The sequence below is a fragment of the Carex rostrata genome, chromosome 13, assembly GCF_964058835.1.
Source record: "Carex rostrata chromosome 13, lpCarRost1.2, whole genome shotgun sequence".
NCBI classification, from domain to species: Eukaryota; Viridiplantae; Streptophyta; class Magnoliopsida; order Poales; family Cyperaceae; genus Carex; species Carex rostrata.
The window spans coordinates 1,453,625-1,463,268 of record NC_135930.1 but is presented as its reverse complement, the minus strand read 5'-3'; the positions used below and the strand labels follow the sequence as shown (position 1 = coordinate 1,463,268).

The 9,644-nt window shown below is 34.5% G+C and overlaps 1 long non-coding RNA gene and 1 pseudogene across 2 annotated transcripts; one reads left to right on the top strand and one right to left on the bottom strand.

Annotated features, from left to right (window-relative positions):
• Positions 1-2,594: 2,594 nt before the first annotated feature.
• On the top strand, positions 2,595-4,074 carry LOC144564432 (transcription factor MYB58 pseudogene; annotated as a pseudogene). The gene is made up of 3 exons (XR_013514627.1): positions 2,595-2,727; positions 3,306-3,435; positions 3,540-4,074. The product of XR_013514627.1 is annotated as a transcription factor MYB58 pseudogene (transcript).
• Positions 4,075-4,784: 710 nt separating this feature from the next.
• On the bottom strand, positions 4,785-5,990 carry LOC144563821 (uncharacterized). The gene is made up of 2 exons (XR_013514467.1): positions 5,654-5,990; positions 4,785-5,254 (listed from the first exon to the last, which is right to left on the bottom strand). It is a non-coding gene; the product is annotated as an uncharacterized LOC144563821 (long non-coding RNA).
• Between the last annotated feature and the right edge of the window lie 3,654 nt (positions 5,991-9,644).

Here is a 9,644-nt window from a genome sequence, read left to right as displayed (position 1 = left end):
TGGATCGGTTTTAGGCACTATAACCGATCCAGATACCTTCTGGATCGGTTTTATGCATTATAACCGATCCTAATAAAAATTCAGCAATTGTTCTTTATGAAAAAAAATAATAGATATTTTTTTTAAGAAACTAGAAAGATATAATTTTTTTTAATTCCATAGAATAAACATATGAACCAAGGTGTACGGTCGTGATAATACAATCACAATGCAAATGAATTTGCCAGTCATTTCCATTAAGGACTGGAAGAGGGGACAAGTGGGTGGTTCTTCCCTTTTGGTGCCAGTAGGATTTACCGAGAGAAATATGAAGATACATACTTTAATAAAAAAAAAGTTGAGTAAAAAGTTAGTTGAAGGATCATCAAAGAAAGGGGAAGAGATGGATGAAGGATCTTCGGAGTCAGATGAAGAACCAAATGAATAGTCAGACTGAAAAATGTTGATTCTTTGAATTTTGGATGACTGTAGCTTTGAAAAAGGTTGATTCTTTGAATATTTTTACATTCCATTTGTATAACTAATATGTTTATTCAAGGAATAAAAAAATAATTATCTTTCTAATTTCTTAAAAAATATGTATTACTATCAGGATCGGTTCTAACCAAAAACCGATCCTAATAGTTTGAACTATTAGGATCAGTTTTTGGTTAGAACCGATCCTAATACTATCAGGATCTGTTTTTAATAAAAACCGATCCAAATGATTAAACTATCAGGATCGGTTTTATTAAAAACCGATCCTGATAGTATCAGGATTAGTTCCCACAAAAAACCGATCCTAATAGTAATAAATTAGGATCAGTTGTTACGAAAAACCGATCTGAATAGTTTTTAGGATCGGTTTTGTTAAATAAACCGATCCAGATACTTATTAGGATCGGGTGTCCCATATAACCGATCCAGATAGGCCGATCCTGATTTCAGTTTTTCCACTAGTGCACAAAGGAAATCTCCATCCCCTCAGCGTGGGCCAGATGTAGAAGCCCAAGAGATAGATCAGCCTATCTGTAAAGAAAGTCTTGAATTTCCAGTAATGATAGCCCAGAGAGTTTCTATTTTTTTTGGAGCGTTTCTTGGAGCATTTATGTTCTTTCCTTTTAAGATGCTAATAGCTTAATTAACAGATGCAGATGCCCGTGTCTTCGCATCATCCAATATATATTTTGGTTCTATATTTTTGTTGGTACACAGCAAAGTTTGAAGATGGAATTGTTCATCAAGAGATTTTGCTAGTTATACATTGATTAAACCTAAAGCCCTAACCTCCAACAACTGTAAATTCAAATACAAGTGCAACCACTACAACAAAGTAGACACTTTTTGCGAGGGAAAAAACGCATTTATGACGGTTGTCCGTCGCAAAAAGAAAAAACTGAACAATAAAAGTAGTCCGTCGCAAAAAGTCACTTTTTTATTCTCGTGAAAAGTGTCTCATTCTTGTTGTGAATTTAACCTACCAACAAATTGATCGACATGAACATTGAACAAAAGATAAAAGAGATGCAATTAGCCTTGTCATTAGTTATGACTTGGACGTCTCAATTAAAATAGATTAATTAGTTAGCCAATTATTAGCTTTAAAAAAAACATCTTTATCTCACTCTAAGACAGGTGTAAAGTAGGTTTCTCATTGAACAAGGCTAGATTGAGGTTCTAATTAAGCTATCTATCTTTTTGAAAACTTGGTAGTAGCTACCAAGGTTCGTGAGGGAGAATCGAACTCTCGATCTTTGGATATAACAACTCTATGACATTTTTCTAGCCAATTGTGCTACCTCCCCTTTCCTAATTAAACTATCTATCAATTAGCGACTTTAGAAGCAAAGAAAGACCTAGTTTGGTCATAAGTAAATGTAGCTACTATGATATATTAACAATGATAAGAGGTGCATGCACCTCTCTACCTAAACTAGAGACCAAAATTTTAATAGGTATTTGAACAAACAATTACAAAAAAATTAAGAACGTCAAGCTAATTTAGATCTATATCAAATAAAGGAAAATCTTTCATCTCTAAAATAAAATAATAATAAAATGAATAAGAAAAGTTATGCCTCTTAAATAAGATGAAATTTCAAAATTAAATCTCTTTATGAGATTGTTATCAAAGTTATACAAAACTACCAACCTTACCAATAATTATACTTAGTAAGGATCTGGTAGTAGTGTACGTACCATGTGTCAATTTAGAAAGAAAAGAATATTATCATGAGGATTAAATTAGCTTTCATACTATTAAAGTAAAAGAGAGCATGATAATTATCTTTTCTAATCATGAACTCAAGTTCAAGGCCGGCAAGCAAACAATTTATTGCTAGCGTTTCCTTAAATTGTCATACACAAATAGGGTTTGGTAAAGAGAGAATCTATATTTTGTGGGCCCAGAGATCATGTCAGTGAAGTTACAACTTTGTATACCCCACCCCCTGAAGAATTCATCATATATCAACAGACACATATATAAACAGGTCCCTCAGTAGGTGCTCTCGCTTGCCACAAGTGAAGGACTGATCACAAGCTTATTAACAACTCAATTTAGAGTGTTGCATGAGAAGTCTGTAGTAGAGAAAGAGAGAAAGAGAGAGAGAGATATGGGAAGAGCTCCGTGTTGTTCCAATATCGGTTTGAATAAAGGCACATGGACGGTGCAAGAGGACCTCCTGCTTATTAATTACATCCAACAGTATGGTCATAGTAATTGGCGTGCTCTGCCGAAGCTCGCAGGTTTCTCTCTCTCTGTCTCTGTATAATTTTGAATTTAACTTTGTTTATTTCAAAAGTTCATAGGTAATATATGATATGATTAATTATCAGAATTGTAAGTTTTTTTTTGAAAAAGTGGGTTTTTCCACCGATTTCATTAGAAATCATATAGTTTTACTGTGACCAGCTCCAAAAATCTAGAACTAGCACAATTTACACAAACTGGAATCATTCCAGTAACAAAAATAAACAGTAATAAAATAAAATGCCCCCACAAAGGCAAGTCAACCATACTCCAAAAGCTAACAAGAAAAGAAAATACAAGTCAACACTAAAACTAAAGATAGCACAGAACCAATACTGGTACTAAGCTAAAAAAACCAAGTAGAAAGGCATCAGCTACTGAGGAACTCTATCCCACGCATAGGGATTGTATCTTCTGGATCCTGTATTTCTGAAATTAGTGCCAAATCTCGGACCTGAGAATCCACCTCTGCCCCTAATGGTATCAGAGGTGGATTCTCAGGTCCGAGATTTGGCACCTCTGATACAATTAGGGGCAGAGTTGTCGACTAATTGACTTTGCAAAATTTTGAAAGGTTTAAAACGTTGCGGGAAGAGTTGTCGACTAAGATGGTTTAACTACCTCAGACCTGATATTAAGCGCGGCAGCTTCACACAAGAGGAAGAAGAAACGATAATAAAGCTACATAACAAGCTTGGTAACAAGTAAGACATATTTTTATGTATTGTTCCTGGGTCCTTGTTTTAGTTATTTTTTTGTATGGATATTAATTGGAGCATGCTTATTTAAGTTTTTACTCTTCGTTTAGGTGGTCTAAAATCGCATCGTGCCTACCTGGTAGAACCGACAATGAAATAAAGAACGTATGGAATACTCATTTGAAGAAATTGAACAAAATGCGAAAAGTACAAAATACTACAACAGATTCCTCAAATCTCCAGCAGGAAAAAATTGAGATACCTGTCGAAAACAAAATGGATATATCTAGTTTGTTAATGGATGACTCAACTTCAAGCCAAGCTGAAGAAACTAAAAATGCCAAGAAACCAGTGTGTTCTGATTCCGATTCCATTTCGACTTTCACTTTCTCTGATGCCGTGAATTCCTTTGGAGATGTTGAGAACGATCCTTTTGATATAACAAATCTGTTTATAGAACCAGAGCTTTGGGAAGAGATTGAGCCAAAGGAGAGAAATATTATTAGTCAAGAGAGGGGAGAAAATGAAGGTGATGAGGAAGACTGGTTCAAACATTTGGAGAGAGAGTTGATGAAGGATGATATTGATCAAATAGATCCATTTCTCAGGGATTTGAATTTTGATGACTTTAAGATTATTTTCTAGACAGATAGAGGTATAATTTTACAAAAGAAAAAAAAAAGTCATCAGAAAAAAAATAATTAACCGACAATATATTGCCATAATTTTTTTTTTTGGCTGAGAATATATTACCATAGTTGTTATTCCTTTTAAGATTTTCATTCTTTTTTGTTTGCAAAGATACTATAGTTCAACTTTATTTCTACAAATTAAGTTTGAGGATTGGATACTCATATCCAAAGAGGTTGGGAAAACCCCATCTTTTTTCTCTAAAGTAGTCAAAAACTCAAAATAGTGGATGTCAATTTTTAGGTTAATATTCTATTAATAAAAAAGTTTGGTTTGGATAGGGTCAAACAAATTGTGGAATATTGTATGATTAGGCCATACGAAGTAAGAAAAGTAGTTTTGGTTGCTTTCATACTCTACCAACTCAACTATGTGTGACTTCATATAATTATATATTGTATCTGTAAAATTTATAGTTGGGCTATATATAGCTAGCATGGGTATACAAAGAATACAGTGTCTGATTGGTCAACTTTGTTTTATATTCTTAACAACCATAGTGGCCTTTCGTAGAAAATAAATCAAGTTTGGTACAAATGTAACTCAGAAAGAGAGAAATTCAACTTTTTTAAATTACAAGTGAGTCTCTACTGTTAAAAGCAACCCAGGACTTATCTAAGGACAGAAACAAACAACTCATGTTACAATATTGATAGTAAAAGCAATGCAATAGAAGCAAACAACAAATTAATAGCAATTTTTTTTATCTGCTTACAGGATTCAAAAAGGAAGATCAATGAAAAAGGACAATAGATGCAATGAAAATAAATCAAGAACTAAGAAAGAAAGCACCAAACATATAATAAAAGAACTAATTGCTGTGTCAAAGAATGACACATTCAACAGAAGCATTCCCACGAAGACCCACTCCCAAGTAAAAACTAATTGTTTTTCAGAAGAGACCCTCTATTTTTTACTATTCATTGTCTTCGTAACTGAAGTGCACGTGTGTCCCCTCAGGTGCCAGCAATCCTCTTAATTAGCACAATCACTTGATCCTCTATCTCATCTTCACTGATGTAAACAAATTTTGTATGTCTGCCCCTGAACTCTGGAAACTTTTGCCCCTCTCAGCTTCTTCCCATATACACATTTCATTCATCCCCTTGCATACATCATACAAGAACTCATCCTCCTATTTCAAAAAGACAGAACCATAAATTGCTATACATAATGACATGTCTGTATGCTATTCCAAATCCATTGAATGCAACAGAAAGGCTTGCTCTTATTTGGATATGAACCTTACAGAAGCTATGTTGTTTTTATTTTATTGTCTTGTGTTGTATATGTTGTATGATTTGGCACATGTTATGCACACTATACTTTTATAAACCAATGAATTAGTAACTGCATAAGCCATATTTCTCTTTTTAGGGGCTTTCATATATGTATCAGTAAATAAAAGACTGATTTATGTGTGCCTTTGCTGTCACACGTTTGCAATTAGACTCTTAGGAAAATTAGCAATGTTCTTCACATCCTTTGGTTATTTATTCATGACGAAAATGGCTCCAGGTGAATTACTATTTACCTCATTGTCTTCTTCATGGTCAGGATAAAACTCTATCTCTTTTGATTTCTTCTTTTTCAGAACAGTCATTGACTTGTAATGACCAAACTGATGAGCAGTCATCGTCAGAGGGGCTTACCGGGTCTTAGCCTGATGGGTATCCATGTAGGCCAGAGAAGAAGAGTCGGTCAACCCGATATCAGTTATCTCAGACTTGTCAGGGGTATCCATCGAGGCCAGAGAAGAAGAGTCAATCAACCCGATATCAGTTAGCTCAGAATTGTCAGGGGTATCCATGGAGGCCAGAGAAGAAGAATCGATCAACCCGATATCAGTTAGCTCAGAATTGTCAGGGCTATCAAAACCAATGGTCGGTTTAATTGATTTTTTTTCTCAGAAGGAAATAAAACCACCTATTGAACTAATGATTTTTGGGCCATCCACATGTGAAAATAAATTCGGGTGAATTCTGAATCTGTATAATAATATAATATTATGAGTTATTATGTTATATTTTAAGAAGTAATATAAATGAATAAAAAGTGAGAAAAGAAATTAGAAAGGAAAAAACTTATATGTCACAGATGATATTGAAACAAAGGAGGATTCAATTGAACTTGACCAATTTGAATTGCTTAAGAAAGATCCAAAAGGTGCCTTCTTCAAAAGTTGCTTCTGAATTAAAAATAGATTCAAAATAAATAATTGATATTTCCATCTACATGGTCCAATTAGTCTTGAGATTGGCTAGTGAGGCTATATGACAAAATGATATGAACAAAAGAACCCAAAAGTCTTTTAATTTCCTTTCTGTATATCCTTTGTTACTAACTGTATACCATTTCTTTATAATTCTCTTTGATCGTCTAGTATGCCTTTTGCCTCTAATTCAAAAATAGAAGAAGAAATTGAAGGATTTGACATACCTTATCAGCCGTAGTAACAAAACTACCATCCTTTTCTTCCTCAACCTTCTGCAATAGGGTCTCAAGTTCTGAACCTGGCGCCCGAGAAGTGACTCTCCAGAAAGAGGGGTCCGCTTGTCAGTAGCACCAGCCTTAATTGAAGAGACATTACGATTTGTTGGTGTTTCTTTGGTGGTGAGGCTGGTGATAGGTGAATCGTTCGTTATGTCAAAAGGCGGTTGTCTTCTTGCTTCTACTTCTTTTCGCCCAAATCCACTCATCTAAATTACTTCGGCCCAAAAATAAATTAGGCCCAGTCAGAATCTTTAATTCATTTCTGCCGAACCCATCAAATTTTCCAAATTTACATGGAAACCCCTCAAATTAAGAAAATTACCCCAACAAATTATAACAACTACACCCGTGATCTTATATAAATTATGTAGGGGTCCCTGTCAATTCAAATTCGGTACCAGTGGCAATACTGGGCTGGTACCAGCATCTCACAAGCAACATAATATCAACAGGTACACAACAGGGGGCAAGAATCTAGGTAGCACAAATTAACAAAATACCCCCTAAGGCAACATATTAGAGCATTTATATCCCTGGTACTATGAGAGTTTCTAATCTGATGTAGCAGTTTCTAATTCAGTTTTAGAAATGTGGGAGAGTTTCTTATTTAGAAACTATGCATGAGAGTTTCTTATTTAGAAACTATGCAGGAGAGTTTCTTATTTAGAAACTATGCAGGAGAGTTTCTTATTAATAAATTGTTTATAAACTCTGTGCTAGCCAAATGATTGGCTGGAATTATTTCTCTTTTTAATATTTTTGCTGACTCGGCTTAATAGAAACTTTAAAATTAATTTCAGAGATGTAAGAGTTAAAAACGTTAGAGACTATAATTTCTCAAAAGTAGTTAACAGTTATTTAGAAGCTTATTTGAGTTGCTGGGATGTAGATGCTCTTAGCACATAACCAAAACATTGTTAGTTTGTAATAATATAGAAGTCAATAATACGATAATTTATCATAAAACTTTGTTCATGAATTGAATGTTTAATTATATATCATTTTGTTGTCTTGAATATTATTGTATTATGGATCATTTCGAGTTCATGACTGGAATTGTGAAACTCCATAATAAAGATGATATATATTCTTAAGAAATCACTAACAGAGGTAATTAGCAGGAACACTAATTAATTGTTACAAGGTTAGTATGTGGATTAAAAGATGGTTAAGTTTTACAAACCATTGACACGAGATGTCATTTTAATCACATAGATACGTGTTCTAGGAACATGGTATTTGACAGACCCCGAATGAAACATTAAATAGAATTGTGTTCGTGTCATTAATGTTTTCATTTAGTATCAAGTTCTAAAGTATGAGGTATTCATCGTCTCTGCTAAGAGATGTGTATGTGTAAGTGTTATCTAATGTTGTCCGTAAAAAGCAGTCATAACGGTAGCACTTCCGTATGTATAGCTTAGCTGAGGAAGTGATGGTTTACCAAAAGTACTATGGTCCCTCGTATTTTGTACGAGCTATAGCATCACTGGGCCCCTTGGTAGAGTTAGATTATCTACATGCGATATAATTACAAGAGTAATTATATTTGATAATCTGCTCAAGATCAAGAAAAGATTAAGTTAGCAAGGATGACACACATCTACCTTGAAACTGATCTGATAGCTATGTGACAAAAGAACTGACACAAGTAAATTGTTTACTGGATCGTGATATTGTACAGTACGGCATCATCTGTGTAATTGGATGGTCATGATGTATTCTGCCAGATGCCTCTCATGATTATAGAAGTTAAAACAGTTTTAACTCTATTTACCAACATAACCCAGATCCTATTGGGTCACATCATATAGGAGCTACTCGGAGAATCTTACTGATTAATTATAAATTGATTATAATTAATATTAAGATGGTTATAATTAATTATACGTGTTATAATTAAATTATAAATGTCATATAAAAATGACAAGCAGAAACAACGGTTAATTTATAAACGTACACGTTACGTTGTATAAAAGTTACCGAACAACAACCGAAAAGAAATATAATTGTACATGACAATTATATATATATTTGATTTGGATTTTAATTGTTAAATTATGGATTTGAATTATGGGTTTAAAGCCCAAAAATAATCAAAGCCTTAATTAAAATTAAAAGCCCAAAGTCAAAGCCCAATTTATAAAGCTTTTTACTAATCATGACACACCACCTTCCACACTCTTCTCCATGCTTCTACACCCTAAGGTGTCATGCAAGGTGGCATGGCATTTTGGTAGATAGGCGGAACTTGAGGGGTATTTTGGTCATTGACGAACCTCCTCAAATGCCTATAAATAGAGGGGTGAGGTGAAAGAGAAAAATAACTAATTCACATTCGTATCTGATTGTCTGATCGATTCGAGTTTCTATCTTTTCTCTCTTTTACAGTTTTGGTTGTTACGAGATTCGGAAATTGATAGGCCTAAATTATATACATATTCGATCTGATTTTTATCATGAAATAACACCAAATATCTTGTATTTTGAATATACAGTGAATAGAATACACCTAGGATCAAGTTACTGCGTCTGTTTGGTTTTAATTTGCAGAAAATGCAGAAAATGAAGAAAAACCGAAGAAAAATGTCCAGTGCGGACGCACGGTTTACGATACAGCCGAACTAAGTACTTAGATGGATTTATGGACACATGCCAATTTTAAAAAGGTATAATAAGCTATACATCAAAATCCGTGCGGATGCACGGATATCGATGCGGACGTACGGATCTCGATGCAGCCGCACTCTGGTATCACAGGAAAAGTCCGAGCCTAGTGCGGATCTCAATACATCCGCAGTGTGGGTGGTGAAGACGCAGTGCGGATGGTACAATAGCAGTGCGGGTGGCCTGGCCGCACTGTCGCAGAACGCATAACTGGAGCCTGATCTTAAAATAGCCATAACTTTTGACTCGTAACTCCGATTTAGGATTGCGACCACTTTTTGGAAAGCTAGAAAGAAGATCTACAGCATGAGAAACTAAAAAAGGAAATTTGGAGTCAGTTGGATGCACTAAACTCGCAGACAGCC